General features: G+C 32.2%; 1 long non-coding RNA gene across 1 annotated transcript in view; it reads right to left on the bottom strand.

Moving 5' to 3' along the window:
• Window positions 1-546: 546 nt before the first annotated feature.
• The window catches only part of LOC110346230 (uncharacterized), a 101,039-nt gene continuing 84,969 nt past the window's right edge, over window positions 547-16,616 (bottom strand). Inside the window, exons 2-3 of the long non-coding RNA XR_002390150.2 lie at window positions 2,014-2,044; window positions 547-1,718 (exon numbers count right to left, since the gene is read on the bottom strand). This is a non-coding gene — a long non-coding RNA (uncharacterized LOC110346230). The remainder of the gene's footprint in view (window positions 1,719-2,013; window positions 2,045-16,616) is intronic.

Here is a 16,616-nt window from a genome sequence, read left to right as displayed (position 1 = left end):
TCCTAAGGCTTTTGATTTCAGTTATCCACAAGTGAATATAAAATTTTATCTCCAGCTTTGATTGTCTCAGCTATCAGCTTTTCATTTCTCTTTGGATATTTGATATTTGAAAAGCACCCAAAATTCAATATTTTAAGACAAAATAAAGTAAGTCTTAAAATATTCTTTCATTAGGAAACTGATGATGAAATTGAATGGCTGAACACATACTCAGCACACACAAAGCCTAAGTTTGACCCTAAAACCAGAAAAGGAAAATCTCTTACCTAACCTAACCCAGTTCTTGTGGAACATTGCTTTTGAGAAGTTGCACAAACATCTATCCAATTATGCAAATATATCTAACCATCAACCCCACACCTTACATTCTTCAGTCTAATGACAAACACTCTCCTTTGTGTCTCTTATTTATCTGTTGGATTGCTGGACTGAGTTGCATAAAGATAGAGACTGTGTCTACTTTTGCTCAATGTAGAATATAATACTAAGCCCCAAGACTGTACTTAATAAATATTTCTGAATATAAACATGAGTGTACACAGATAGTCTGATTTATATCAATTAGTGACATTTATTGAATGCTTCTATCACTCAGTATCAAGCAAGAAAAATAAAACAATATTTAAAGTAGAAGTGTATTATTACAGTGAGTTGGTTATCCAGCTGACAAAAGATATGAGAAGTTAGAGAATATCGTAAAGAAAAATAGTGATTACAAAGAAAAGAGTCTGCTAACATTCCTAGCCTAGAGAAACAGAAAAAGACATATTAAAGAAGTCTATTTCATAAGCAAAAGTTAGGATATGATGGGCATAGTCTCCATGTGCTGAAGCCTGAAAATCTATACTCTTTCTCAGAGATTAGGGCTGAGGCAGGGGAATGAGAGGACATCCCCCACCAGTTACAGATGATGACTCCTACTGTCCAAAGAGCCAGCAGTCACTATGTAGCAAAAAGTGGGGAATGCAGCCTCCATGGTTTAGTTGCATTACAGTACTTATACAGTACAGTATAAGAACTCACTGAGCTAGGAAATAATTTGAGATTAAAACAGGTTCAAAATTGGCAGACTGTCCAAATATATGAGAAAGTTTCTGAGTTCCAGGTTAAGAGCCGCAGAATAGGAGTCATTTAATGATGTCCAATCACATGCACCATGAAATGATATAATATATTATTTGAAAATAAAATGAGGTGGAAAATGAAATTTTGGAGCCAGAAAGTGTAATAATTGAATTGAATTATAAAATTCAATTATAAAATTCAAGCAGATATGAGCAGACAGAAAAATATTATTAGTAGAACTGAAATCAGGTTAATGGATACTGTTGAAGAGCAGAGAGAAAAGAAAAGTGAAGAAACATGAAAAGAGTCTATCAGACCTCTGGGAAATCACTAAATAGAAACTACATAAGCATCGTGGCAGTCTGAGGAGGAGAAGAGTGACACAATGATACAGATGAATATTTGAAGAAAGAATAAATGAACACTTCCCAAATTTGATGAAAGGCATAAACATCTGAGAGTTTCATTAGGTTGCACTCAAATATTCCTACACTGAGACATATCATAGTCAGTTATCAAAAGCCAAAGACAAGAGAAAATTCTAAAAGCACGAGAAAGAAGTATCTGGACGTGTTCAAGGTATCCTCAAGATTATCAGCTTTCTCATTAGCTATTTTAGAGTCCAGGAGCAGTGTGCTGTTACATTCGAAGTTCTGAAAGAAAAAATAAAATCTGTCAGTCATTAATCCTGTATCTAGCAATTCATTCCTTCAAAAACAAAGAAATATAAGCTATTCTACATTTTAAACTGGTATGAATTCATATGACTTTAATATGTTAAATGTAATTTTTATGGTACTAAAAAGGAAAATAACTAAACAATATATGCAAAAGAAAATGAGGAAGGAGTATAAAAATTCAACTGTACAGAAAAGAATATTAAGCAGGACGTATAAGGCATATAGGAAGCAAATAGAAAAATGACAAAATTCCCCTAACTATAATTACCTTGAAATCACTGAAATACTCTCAGAGAAACCTGAAAAATGAAGATTATTTTTAAAATGCATCCAAATACATATGATTGATGAGACTCTCCTTAAAACAAATACATTGAAAGTGAAAGAGTGGAAACATATATTGCATGTAAATATTGAGAGCTATACTAATATCAGAAAAAATAGATTTTCAATAAAAAGCTACAAGACAAAAAATAACTTTATATATCAATAAAATGTTCAATATGGGAAGGAGAGTTACCACAAACTTTTATGCATCTAATAACAGACCATCAAAATATATATGATGCAAATTTTATGGAATTGGAGAAATAGAAAGTTCTACAAAAATGTCTTCAATCTTTAATAACAGTGTCAATAATGCATAAAATAGTCAAGAAGCAAGAAAACATAGGCCCTGGAAAACATAGGCCCTGGAAAACATAACAAACAAACTAAATCTAAAAGACACAAACTTTCTACCCAATAGGAATAAGGAAATAATTAAACATAATTTTAAAAATTAAACATAACTGATAAACCTTTACCTAGACTACATTGTACTCAAATAAAATGAGAACACTCAATACTGTCAGAAATTGAAAGTATAGACATTACAATTAATTCTACAGACTCAAAAAGATGATGATAGTGCTATGGGAAATTTTATTCAAAAAGAATTAAATAATTTAGATGAAATATGCAAATTCCAAAAATACAAAACATATGAAGAATATAAGAAATTAAAATATGGATAAATCTATAAGAATATCAAATCAATGATACAATATATTCTGATAAAGAAATGCTCTGAATGCAATGGCTTTACAGATTATTTTAAACATAAAGAAGCAGCTCCAATGCTTTTCAAATGCTCCCCCTGAAATTAAAAAGAATGAACACTACCTAACTCATTAGACAATGCTTACATTTCCCTAATATCCATGCCAGATAATGAGGCTACAAGAAAAAAAACAAAAACAAAAAAAGTCTGATATCCCTTATAACACTAATGCAAAAATCTTCAACCATGTGCTCTCAATATCAATAACAGCAAACAAAATTCAGCAGCACGTTAAACATAATTATACACCGTTATCAAATGAGTTTTATTCCTAGGATACAAAGATGGTTACTATTTGAAAACTGATTAATATACTACATAACAAGAATTAATAAAACAAGATCACGTGATCAACTCAGTTGATGCAAAAAGTCTTTTGTCTTTTGATGAAATTTAATATTCTTTCATGATTAAGAAAAATACTCTTTACATGATATATCAAAAAATAATTCTACATACAGTAACTGAAGAAAATAGGAAATATATCAAAACACAATTAGAATAGTACTTAATAGTGAAAGTTTGAAAGATTTATCTCTGAGATGAAGAAAAAGATGTGGGTTCCCATTTACACTATTTTTATTCAACATACTGCTAAAAATCCTAGTCAAGGGAATTAGATTAAAACAATATATAAATGGCATCCAGATTGGAAGGAAAAATTTAAATTATCTCTGTTCAGACTTGATATAATCTGATATGCAGAAGACCAAAAAATTAAAAAAAAATTTAAATCAATGGTAAACTAGTGAACAAATTGAGCAAAGAAGCAGCATATAAAACTCAACAAATATCAATCCATATTTGTATACCAACAATGAACCACCTGAAACAGAAATTAAGAAAATCATTTTATTTTCAAGAGAATTAAGACGATAAAATTATTTGTAATTAATTTGAACAATAAAAATACCAACTTTCTCTAAAAAACAAAAACTAAAGAATACATGAATAAACTGAAATTTATATCATGTCGAGGAGTTGAACACAACATTGTTAAAATGTCTGTTATCCAAAGTAATCTACTAATTTAATTTTGTCTATATTAGATCTACATATATATCTCAATGACAATTTGTTTCAGAAATAGAAAAAGCCAACTCAAAATTTCATCTTGTGAAATTTTAAAGGATCTTGAATAACCAAAACAATCATGAGAAAGATGAACAAAATTAGAGAACTCATATTTACTGATTCCAAAACTTACCACAAAGCTACTATAATGAAAGGATATAACACTAACCTGAGACATATCTTTAGATGTTGAATAGAATGGAGAGTCAAGAAATTAAACCCTACATGCATCATCAGGAGATTTTCAATAATGCTGCTTAGATGATTCAATTTGCAAAAGAATATTTTCAAAAAGAATGGCCTTGAAAACTGGATATTTATATGCAAGGAAATGAAGATGGACCCTTACCTAATACTATGTACAAAAATGCATCCATGCTTAAATGTAGGTTTTAGAAATGTAAAAGCTTTAGAAAAAAATATGGAGAAATGTTTCATGGCATAGATTTAGCACTGATCTCTTGGATATGACACCACACATACAACAACAGAAAAAATAAGCAAATTATTAACTTTTATGTTCTTCAAAAGACACTATCAGCTGAGTTAACTGTACCTCACAGATTGGGAGAAAATGTTTTTAAACCATGTATGTGGTAGTGGATTAATATACTGTATATATAGAGAACACCTAAATCTCAATGACAACACCAAAAAAGATTTTTCCATAGAAGTTATACAAATGGCCAATAAGCACACAAAAAGATGCTGAATGTCATTAATCATGGAGTAAATAGAAATAAAAATTATAATTTGGCAACAAATTTTTGATCTACTGAAATGACAACTATAAAATAAAAAGATAGAAAATAAGTACCAATGAGAATATGAAAAAACTGGAAAATTTGTACACTATTGTTGAAAATGTGAAATGTGGAAAACAGTATAGTGGCTCCGTTAGAAAATTAAACATAGTCTTACCATATGATTCAGCAGCTGGGGATTTAGCTCAGTGTTTCCGACGCCTGCCTCGCAAGCACAAGGTCCCGAATTCGATCTCTAGTACCAAAAAACCCCCCCAAAAACCCATACGATTCAGCTATTCCAACTTCTGGATATAAACCCCCAAAATGATTGTGGGGCCTTGAAGACATATTTGTACATCAAAATTCATAGAAGATTTATTCACAGCAGCTACAACATGGAAGAAACTCAAATGTTCAATGATGGATTAGTAACTAAAAGGCTACACACACATACAATGGATTATCAATCTTTGAAATAAAAATTTCTTAAATATGCTACATCATGGATGAACCATGAGAACATTATCCTAAGTAAAATAAACAAGTCACAAAAAGACATTTAATGTATGATCCCATTGACATGAGGGTTTACAGTAGAAAAACTCATAGAGACCACAAGAAGAATGTTGGCTGCTGGGAGCTGAGGAAGGTAGGACTGAAGGGTGATTGTTCATTGAATACAGCTTCAATGTACAGTAAGAAAAGAGCTCAGGAGATGGGTCCTGTTTATAGTTGCACAACAATAAGGGGTTAATATCACTGAACTGTAAACAATGCTTGAGAGTAAATTTTATATTATGTGTTTCTATCACATTAAAAACTAGGTAAATACTGAAAATGAAATTTAAAGAAAAATCTTCAAACTTTTGATCAGTGAGTAAATATTCTTCATTTTCTTTAGTTTCAGAAGCTGTCTGTGGCCTCAGACTAACCTGCTGTGAATCTCATGTTCTGTACTTAAAGCTAATTCTCTCTCTGAACCTTAGGTTTCTATTCTATAAATTGCAATAATAAATGATGCTACAACTACCTTTTAAGAATGTTGCAACCAGAGGCGAACTATCCATGTTTTTGTCTAATTTTCATGTCTCATTTTTCTTCATAAGTTTTCAACAATGAAGAAGAGAAATTACTGCCATGTTTTATTATATTATCAACTCAGTTATTTGTTACTCTTTCTAAAATGTTTGCTAAGTATCAAAACATTAAAAGAAAAGGATGTTTTTGTTTTCATTTTGATGACATTGAAATAATCCCTTAAAGATTCACCTAAATTTAAAACTAAGAAAGACCATTAAAAATGTAATAGTCTATGACCAGAAATAATACCTTGATGTACTGGAACTAGGGATTTGTTCTAGATATTTCTAAGGCAGGAGCAGAAATAAAAACCTACTACATGATTATGATCCTCCTTTTCATCTTCTAAATTTACACAAATTTTTTAAAATCATGAATAAAATAACAGATGGGAATATTTTTTAATTCTAAGAGAAAAATTTTAAGGTATTTCTTTAAAATATAGTGTTGTAAAATTATACTTCCACACCTCAATCAATCTTTCTTTGAATGGCATATAAACTAAATTCACTTTCCGACTCAAGCAGTGTTGTTGTGACTTCAATTTAACATCTCTTCACTTTTCAGAAGTATTCAATCAGGACTCATGTAAAATGAACCTCTCAGTTCATAAAATTCCTCAGAGTTTATCTTGAATGAGAAACTAGTAATTATCCTATAATATCCATGAGCTGGCAGTTATCCAATAGCTGGTACATGTTTGAGGTATAAAAATAAAAGCTCATAGAGTAGTTCTACCTGATTATTTTTAAATTGAGGTAGAAACTATTTTGCAAAAGCTCAAGAATAACTATTGAGCTTGTTTATTTGAAACATCTCCTTGATTTTGTTATTTGCTTTGTGTTGCAGAGTATTACTGTGAAATTATTTCATATAATAGATTTATTCCTTTTTTGGCTTTACTACATTGGTCTTTTTTGCTTGTAGGTATAATAAATAAGTATTTTTTCTTAGGTGCACCTATTCTTAGGAGTACCTTCACCTTCCTATTTACCAAGCTCATTTCTTGATGTGATGCTTCTTAATTATCCTTTTTTTTTGGAGTACCGGGAATCAAACTCAGGATCTTGTGCTTGTGCTTGCAAGGCAGGTGCAGCACTACGGAGCTAAATCCTTGGCTCTACCTCAATTTTCTACCCTCACCTAACCTGGTTTATAATTTTCATTATATGTAAAAAACTTTTTATAATTCATCAAATAAATATTATTTTATAATAATAAAATTCTAAAAAGTAAGACTTTATTAGTTTATTATAAATATGTACATACCAGGTGATTATTACAATGGTCATTTTTGTGGAAAGCACTGGAGAATTTATCATACTTATTATATTTAATATATTTCAGGATTTTTGAGTTCATTTCTATATACTCAAAGGAAAATTACATAACAAAAATGTCATATAAAATGTGTCCTGGTTATTAATAAGGAAATAAACTATCTAGTGATAGCCCTGATTTAAACAAAATATGTGAAAGCTACCAATGTTCAAATATTTAAATATACAAAATAAAATGGAAGACCAATGTATTTTTCTATTGTCTCAAAGCTATTCTGAAAATAATATTATCCTTGTTGCCCTTATTTTACTATTACTACAAATATTCTTCTTCTAACAATAATAGGCTTGGCATTTTGGTTGTACAAGAAATAATTCTCCTTGGTTGTAAAGTGTTTAAATTAGTATGCATGTGTCATTTTTATAAACCAATTTAGCAACACTTCAGAGTGGAATGGTTGAAAAATGGAGCTATTACCTTTGCCTCACTAAAATACTAATGGAAGAAAGGGACCCAGTGTAAATTATAATGTTTGAAATGAATCATACCAAATATTCAGCAATATTTCATGGTTGTACATTTTAATATGACCCAGAAGCAGCAGACCAATTTTATAAAATTCCTTAAGATATTTTCTGAGAAATCAGACCATTTAAATATATTCTTCCATATTCAGTATAGTCATAATGCATAGATTCAGCACTAACCTTGTATGCACCTTAACTTGAGGAAAAAAATTTATATGAACTATCTATGCAATTTGTTGATAAATACACATGCTATAACTTGTGTAATAACTGCCATTACCAGAATATATTTTACCCTGAAAGTAAATCCTGAGCCTTTTAACTAAACACCAAGTCATATCAGTAACCACTCTCCTTTACTTTACCATGGCAGATTAATTTTATCTCTTTTTAAACTTCATATAAATAAAATGATACACTGTCATCCTCTTTGTGTGTGTGGCGGGGTGGGGGGGGGATTGGTTATTCTCACTCCACAAAATGCTGTAAGATATAATCAAGTGGTAACCTGTATCAGGGACTTATTCCTTTTGCATTTGTGTAATGAAGAGTTAACCTTTGGACTTTGCCCTTGCTACCTGATGTGATATCTGTGAAATTCTGGTAGGAGTATCTTTGCTTCTTTGCTTGCCTGATGGCTTTGGCTGCCAGATAATCTAACCATATGATTTATTTGGGAACTTTGACCCAAGCAGTATGGCTTCTTCCTCCAGAGTGACCGGGGAACAAATGTATCAGTCCATCTTTCAAAAGGCAAAAGACTAAATGTCAATCCCTTAGAAAAATATGGGCAAGCTTCAGTAAAATATCTGGGCACCGAAGTTTATGTGACCATTCATTGGGTAACAATTCTCTGTGTGTTTTGTCACAGAAAACAATGTATTCGTGACTCCTGAAAAAAACTTCAGGAAGGCAGATTCCATTAGTACAGGATCATTAGATCATTAGATTTTTCTGTAATTCAAAGGATTCCTAGAGGATTATATTGAATTTAAAGGAGTAGGAAAAAAGGCATAAAGAGAAAACAGGCTAAGGTATGAGGGAAAAAAAAGTCAAAGCATTGTAATGTGATTTGGTGGCATCTACACATAATTTCTAAAAGTAGTAAGTAATTGGATACACCTATATCTTCTTTCTTTCTATTAAAGAATTTGATAATTTGCTTTCCTACAACTTAGAGAAAAATCTTTATCACTCATTCTTCACAAAAGTTGTCCTTATATTAAACCTGATACAGCCTGACTCTATGGGCTTTTAAAATTACAGCATGTTGGTGATACATAATGACTGCACTCATTTTTGTGGGAGAGAGATAAAGAGAGAGACAGAGACAGAGAAAGACAAGAGACAGGAGGAGAAGGGGAGAGAAACAGAGAGAGAGAGAGAGACCAAAAATATATACACACCTCAGGAAAAGAAAAATTTGTATAAATATTTTAATATAAATTGGATATTGTGAGATTAATACAAGTTACTTTTGGCCTCTACAATTATAAGAGGTGCTCAAAGTGGTGGCTATTGGCTTTCAGGCATTTATTAGTATGGTGAACTGATGCTAGGGTAACCTTAGTCACTGAAATTTCTTCTCTAAGATCTGGCAGTGTAGTGGGTTTTCTGTGATATATGACAACATCTAGGGTCCCTCATAAGAGGCTAAAACCTCCTGTGGAAAAATCCTCATACTATTTCTTGAACTGTGTATACATGTCTGTCTGTCTGTCTGTCTCTCTCTCTCTCTCTCTCTCTCTCTTTCTCTGTCTCTCTCTCTATCTCTCTCATATTCATCTGGATCATTTTCAATCCTCTTTTTCCCCCACAACCTTCCCTCTTCCTCCATCTGCAAAATTCTACCCCCTCATTTCCCACCCTCTCTTCCTTACTTTATTTTTTATGGAATCTATATATTGGGTTTCTCAAATGAAATAAACCATGTAATATTTAACCTTCTGGAAGGGTATGTTAAAATCCACTTTCTCACAAAAAAAAGAAAAAAAAAGAGCCAGGAATTTAGCTCAGTGGCACTGTGCCTGCCTCACAAGCCCAAGGTCATGAATTGAATCCCCGGTACTGGAAAAAGAAAAAAAGAAAATCCATTTTCTTACAAATCACTTGAATTTATCTTTCTTTATGGTTGAATGCCCATTGTGTATATATAACACATTTTATTTATGCATTTGTCCATTAATCTAGACTGTTTCCATAGTTTAGCCTCTGAATTGTGCTGTTACTGTGTGTGTGTGTTTGTGCAAACAAGCACTGGTTCATCTGTAATGTCAGTATCTCATTCTTTACATTTGATACAGGCGTCAATCCAGTTGCCTATTCTGTGTTAACAAATTAGCTATGTTCAAATTTCCCACTGAAAAGTACACAGAAGCAGCAATGCTCTGTGAATTCAAATCTTCTACACAATTAAGTAACAGGTGGGCACTTGACTCAAGGACATAAAATTTATCTCTCTAGCCATTTAATGCAAAGTACTTGGCATTTCTGAACAATATTTTTAAACAAAGCCATTCAGAATGTTTTAACTGATTGACACAGACTCAAACACCCAGTGTATAGTGGGAAAATAAAATCAACACAAAGAGAGTAGTTGAGTTCTACTCATGACAAAACACTAACTTGCATAAAATGCATATCCATAGACTATAGTTTTGAATTCAGGGTGACCTTCTGATTTTTATCCTCAGATGTTTGAAACCTACTCATATTTTCTCTTCCCAAGGGCTGACCATTTTTTCACATTTTGTGTGAATCATAACTTTATAATTTGTGCAGTTCCAAAATAACTCATTTATTACTTTACATAATGTGAGCAAATTTCTCTTCCATGTTATAAAACACAGTTAAAATACTCTTACATGGAGCTCATACACATCCAGATAGCCACACTTCCTACATCACTGACAACTTGGGAATAAACTAAAATATATTTCTCAACTATCTTTCCCTTTCCTGAAAATATTTTGAGTCATTATTAAATCTTGGCATTTAAAGTAAAATGTTCCATGACCCTATTGAGAAGTCAACTCTATTTACCACTGTACTCCCTCCTCTACACCTATCCCTAAAGGGATCAGCTCAAAAACACCCTTTGCCACTCTTTCCCAATCTCTTCCTTCCTTGAGTATGGCTTTTCATTGTTGCTTTGACTTCAGTTTAGAAACGAGCTCTATTCTTCTTCATCCTAAAGGAGAAGCTTCTCATGGCTTATCTTTTCCTCTCAAGGTATTATCCATTTATCATCAAATGTATTGAATAAATAATTTAGACACATATTATGTAATACTTTTGAGAGCATTTATACCTCATTCCTATATTACTTCCACTCAATTTCTCTGAAAAATTCTCTATTATCAATCCTCTTGCATGTTAATAATGATCTAGAAGTGACAAAATAAAATGGTGTGTTTTTCTTTCTTTATGGTACATAAATAAATATATATGATACATAAATATATATGATAGAATTGATGATGCCTTTTGTCATTTATATATCTTGAACTAGCTGTTATGAAAGAGCTGAGGACAGAATAAGGGACAAAAAGAAATGGTTATATGATACCTTATATGAACAAAAAAAAGCGCTATTTGTCTCTTAAAATGTGGCTTTCTCTTTAAAACTTATTATACTCTTCACTCTTCTTACCCTGTAAATATGCATCTTTTGTGTTAGCCCTGGAATGGTTTTAACAGACCATAAACAAGATGTTGCTAAGGACCAGATTTCTATGTGCAAACTTAAAATAATCTTATGATTATTCACCCTTCTCCACCTGCAATAGTGGCTTAACCAGCTGGTATATTTGACTTCTATTAATGTACTCTTTTATCCTTCCATACATGATTGGTTGGTCAATAATGACCACTGACTAAAAACAAAGCAAAGACAAAAGTGAATACATTTATGTATTCTATACTCTTTGTTACAGTGGAGTTCCCAAAGGCCAGCCAAATTCTCAGAAAGAATATCCATAGATTTATCATAGATTTATTGGTTCTTTTCAAACAGTTTTATCACTCCTAATCTGATAGCAATTTCCTTCTATTAAGAGCTGAGACTGTTAGTTAGTGGGGTCCACCTATTACTAACTCTGTGCCAGTATTTCTTATAGTTTCCACAAATTCTCTGATAAACTATTCAAATCACCCAGTTCAACTATGCCACCTGTTTCTTCTCAGGGCAGTGAAATACACAACATTTTTCATCTATGGATGAATTTTCATTTTCAGGTAATATTTTACGTTATTTTCCTCAGCAAAAGTATTGCTTTCTCTTTGCCATGTTTCTGGACAATTAACTGGATTGTAATCATCCAAGCATCTTAAACTAAGAGGTAAAAATGAGCCAAATGTAAAACCTACCCTTCTTCTCATGAAAAAAGGCTTAGTCCGGTTGAATAATCAACCCTCTTTTCTCACCATGCTGTCATTCAGCAATTATATACACTTTAGAAATTATAGTTACATTCAAACACTCAACTGTCATTTGTTTGCGTGATGGAGCATATTTATTTTTTCCTTTGATTTCTTCCTAAGTATGAATTTCCTTATCCACATAAGGTATTCCTTATATAGATAATAAATAAATTCATGCAAAGAATATACTTCCATCTTGGTATAAAATTAACAATTTATTCATGATGACTACATTACTGGTAGTAATTAAAGTGAACATTAAATGAACACCTTATTTATACAGTACTCAATACTGAATTCACTGTCTTCTTTTGAATATTTGGTTTTGCTTGCTAAAGGACATTGAATAAGTTGCAGCAGTAAATAAAAAGGAATAGATATGGACACTGACTTTATTTAATCAAAATATGGCTGGATTAGCCTCCTTATTCCTTTTTTTTTTTTTTTTTTTTTTTCTTTTTTCGTACAGAGGATCGAACTCTGGTCCTTGAGCTTGCGCTTGTGCAGCAGCAGGCGAAACCACTGAGCTAAATCCCTGGCCCTCCTTATTCCTTTTTACAAAAATTTCTAGGCCTTCTGTAAAGATGAAACCGATTCTGATATTTCTCTTCTATATTATGATGTGCCAGAAAATTCTTCCTTAAGCTTCAGAAAGATTCAAATGACCCACTTCACAAATTGAAATAACACACGCTTAGATAGAACCAGTCCAGAGATTGCAGACGGGTCTAGCTCAAATAGCAGTCCTTGGATCTTGAGAGCCCAGGTCCTGGGTATGGGAATATAGATAGGTAGGTAACCATGGAAGAATAACAATATTTGTTGAATTAATCTGATGTATAAGTGAAAATTTGAATTTTACTGGAGCTAGCTAGTTATAGGAACAGAGTCACCCATCTTTTTGTTTTCTTTAATAACAGTAGTCTAGAAATAAGAGGTAGACAGATTTAATGAAAACTTGGAAGTCATGGAATGGTCTTAAAATATGTTCATTTGGAGCAAAGAGCTATGTAGAATTGGTCTCTGTAGAGGATTTCTCCACTAATTCAAGTGGCAAGCATAATCGTGCTCAGAGTTCTTTTTGCCTTATAAAACTATTACCCAGGATTCTCTTACTGTCTAGCTAAAGTTTTTTTCTCTGTCCTTTGAAACTAGTTCAAAAATCATACTCCTCTTCTATGAAGTCATTAATGATTGCTACAAATAAAACAAACACCATATAAACATAGAAAATTGTGTATCTACATTATAGATCGTCTCACAACCTATAAGTATTTATGGTTTGATGGTTGTTCAGTTAGAAGTCTGCCTCCTCCTCTTGCTTGTATGTTTTCTGAAAGCACATCACAGCTTCTATTCATCCAGAAACTAATTCAAAGTGAAAGTTAGACACCCAAAAGGTACTTATGGGAAAAAAATTAACTTTTCATCTTATATGTAGTTGTTTTGGAGTGTTTTTACCTTATGGAAAGGAGAAATTTTGTCTGTCACCCTTACTTGCATGATGCTTTTTTAAGCATAAAACTTTGTAAAACTTATTATAAGAACAGAAATTATTGCATATAGAAATTTGTCACAGATAGTGCCAGTGGCTAGTGACAATATAAATCTACAGAAGAAATCTGTTACAACTCAGTTGTGTAATATTCCAAATTTTTATACAAAATCGTCACTATTAAACAATATATACCACTATTAAATAATATATATGAATTTCATTTTCTAGTTTCTTTCCATGTTAATTCATTGATCTCAGAGAATAGTGTGTTTATTATTTGAGCTATGATTTTCAAATGGAACTTTTAAACATAAGTTAATAACATTCGATGAAAAATATGCCCTACTGGCTTTTACTTGAATTTAATCACTGTTCTTCGTACTTAATCAAAATGAAGACATAAGTTTTAGAAAGAATAGTAAAATATACTAATTTGTCTTATAATAAACTTAAATGAATCAAGTCATGGAATTTGATAGAATCTTTCCTTCAAAAACAGAGCAGTTATGGATAAAAAGCTTGATAATATTTCTTAATAAATGATTATAAAAACAATGAATATTTCATGGTTTTTTTCCAGATTCAAGGAAGAATATCAGTAGCTTTTACCAGTTATGATTACATATTATATCATCTTCCAAAATTCTTACTACACATGCCTTCATGTAAGAAAATATTTAAAAATATATAATGTAGAAAATACTAAATTATATTAAGAAAGGTATATAAAATATAGAGTTATAGAACATTTTTGTTAGCTAAAATTTTCAAGTTTCTGAAAGAACTCTGACTTCTAAAGTAGTTTTTAGAAAGCAACCTTTCTAGATCAAAGTATAGTGTAGGAAAAATTTGAATATATATTTAAATTAAATTGTTGGCTAGAAACAAACATGTACTCTAATTGAGGAGGTTTTCAATGACATTATGATGAGTTTTTTAATGTTTCAGAAACTAGGAATACCATATTAAACCCAAAACTTATAGTTTTGTATTCTAATCTGAGAAAAAAAAAAGTAGCAAAAATATCTATATATAACATAAATTCTATAGAAATATAATGTGTGTGATGAGAATCTAAATTGGTGACCTTATTTGTGGTGTGAAGGGTGGCAGACATAGAGAAGATGCATGCCTGATGTAGGTGGTCCACTTAGCATGTGCTCTCTGCCTTTCCTTTCACCAAAGACTGAATCTCCCTCACAGAACCCTTTTACTTTGGCAGTAATGGCATTCAGAGTTCTAGGACTGGTCTTCATTAATTGGAGAATAATCACAAGAAATGCTAGCTATTAGCATAGAAGAAACTAAGAAACAGTTGACAGGCACAGAAACAGAAAATTAAAAAATAAAAAGATAAATAATGTGGTGGCAGACAGAAGGAGAAAGAAATGTTGCAATCTGCAGGATTGGGTAGACTGGCTGGAAGAGAAGGCTAAACTACCAGATAAACCAGAAAATAATAGTACATAGCTTCAGGGTTTAAATAACCATTAAATCAGTATTACTTGCTTAGTACAAGACCTCTGAGTCCCAAACACCATACTCAGTTTAAACTGCCTCCACTTTAATGTCAAATGAAACTTAAATTATGCTTACAGCCAAGATATCTTCATCAGTAATAACTGCCCGCCCCTCCATTGGTTGGTTAGTGATCACATTAGAGGTCTACAAGGATTTCTCTGTTACACAAGATTGGGAGTTGATGCACCAAGATTATGCCCCAACTCCAGAGGTTGTGTGCATCCAATGAAAATTCAGGTCAGAAATACAAATATCTAACACTTTTGCCTAAACTTTGGACAACTTTGAGGGTCCTTATGAACTTCAAAATTCCTAGTAATATCATCTGAAGCCTGTGTTGCCCTGGAATCATATTCACTTCAAACCCAGCTAGAGTCTGCCTGCCTTACACCCTACAGTAGTTCTTCAGTGTGCCACCCGGTTAAAATCTCTACTTTGAAGTTTATGTACTGAGATTTTGACCAAACAGAGTTTGTGCTAAGCGTGGCACTAGGAAGCAGACTGTAAAATGGGATTTTGGCACTGAATCACCAACTGTATGGCTAGCAAAACAATATACTGATGCTGATGGATAGAATAGTGATGGTCTCTAGCCAACTGTAGAGCTGGCATTGTTATACATTTCACAGATGTAGAAGAGTCTTAATAAAAGCCAGTGTAATATATTAGACAATTCAGTGGTTTAGAAAAAGTACTAATTACACAGGACAACAAAATTGGATGGATGTTGCTGTGTTCTATTAAGGCATTGGAGGAAAACAATAGAAAGCTAAGGGTAATTAATCACTAATTTAAGGTGAAGTATGAAAACCAGAGGAGTTTTTTGGCAGTTTATAAAGAAGCTTTTATCTCCTAGAGCTAAAGAACAGATGAAACTAAGGTTCAAGCACAGGATATAATTATAAGAGTAGCAGAGTTCCAGGGAAGGTTTAATTTTCAATCCAAACTTTAATTGGGGAAGAAGGGAATATGAGACTTGGGATATGTACATCTGGCTTAAAGAACATGAAAAATCTGTAGATGTGATCCAGTTCCCAGTCCTTGTTTAAAGATGATGCAGAAGTTTCTACTTTGCAAGACAGCACAGCCCTAAACCCCACTCCAAGGATATACTTCTCCCTTGTTTCTTGAACAACAGACCAATAACTAGGGTCATGCCCCAGCATGTGCCAAGAAATGCTCAGACTCAGAAGTATAGGGGTAGAGAACTGGGGTAATTGTCAGTAAAAGCATGGTGCAGTTTTACAAAAAATAAAGAAAATGATCAACTGAGAAGAAAGAATTAGTCAAAGGAGAAATTAGTGTTTATTAATGTTTTAACATTTTTCCATAATCCAGTGGAAAGGAACCTGGAAAAATGTAGCTAATTCACTGTTGCTAGGTTGGAGATTGGAAGCAGAACATGTACTGAAAATGATATCCCATCTTAAAAGTAAGATAGAAATACCAGAAGAGTTATGGCAAAAGATCAAGACTCAGAGAAGCATATATACTAGTATGTATATAAAATCAAGGAATTTTGGCAAATTCTTTTTTGTGAAAGGCTCCAGAATATACTGTTTCCCAGAGCAATAAGGTTGAGGCTTGTAGACAATATCATCATGGAGAACACACTCTTAC

This window comes from Heterocephalus glaber, unplaced genomic scaffold, assembly GCF_053883595.1.
Source record: "Heterocephalus glaber isolate CG9 unplaced genomic scaffold, H.glaber_assembly_v1.0 deba00001572, whole genome shotgun sequence".
Taxonomy (NCBI): domain Eukaryota; kingdom Metazoa; phylum Chordata; class Mammalia; order Rodentia; family Bathyergidae; genus Heterocephalus; species Heterocephalus glaber.
The sequence above is the reverse complement of the archived record's forward strand: the minus strand, read 5'-3'. Positions and strand labels throughout refer to the sequence as shown.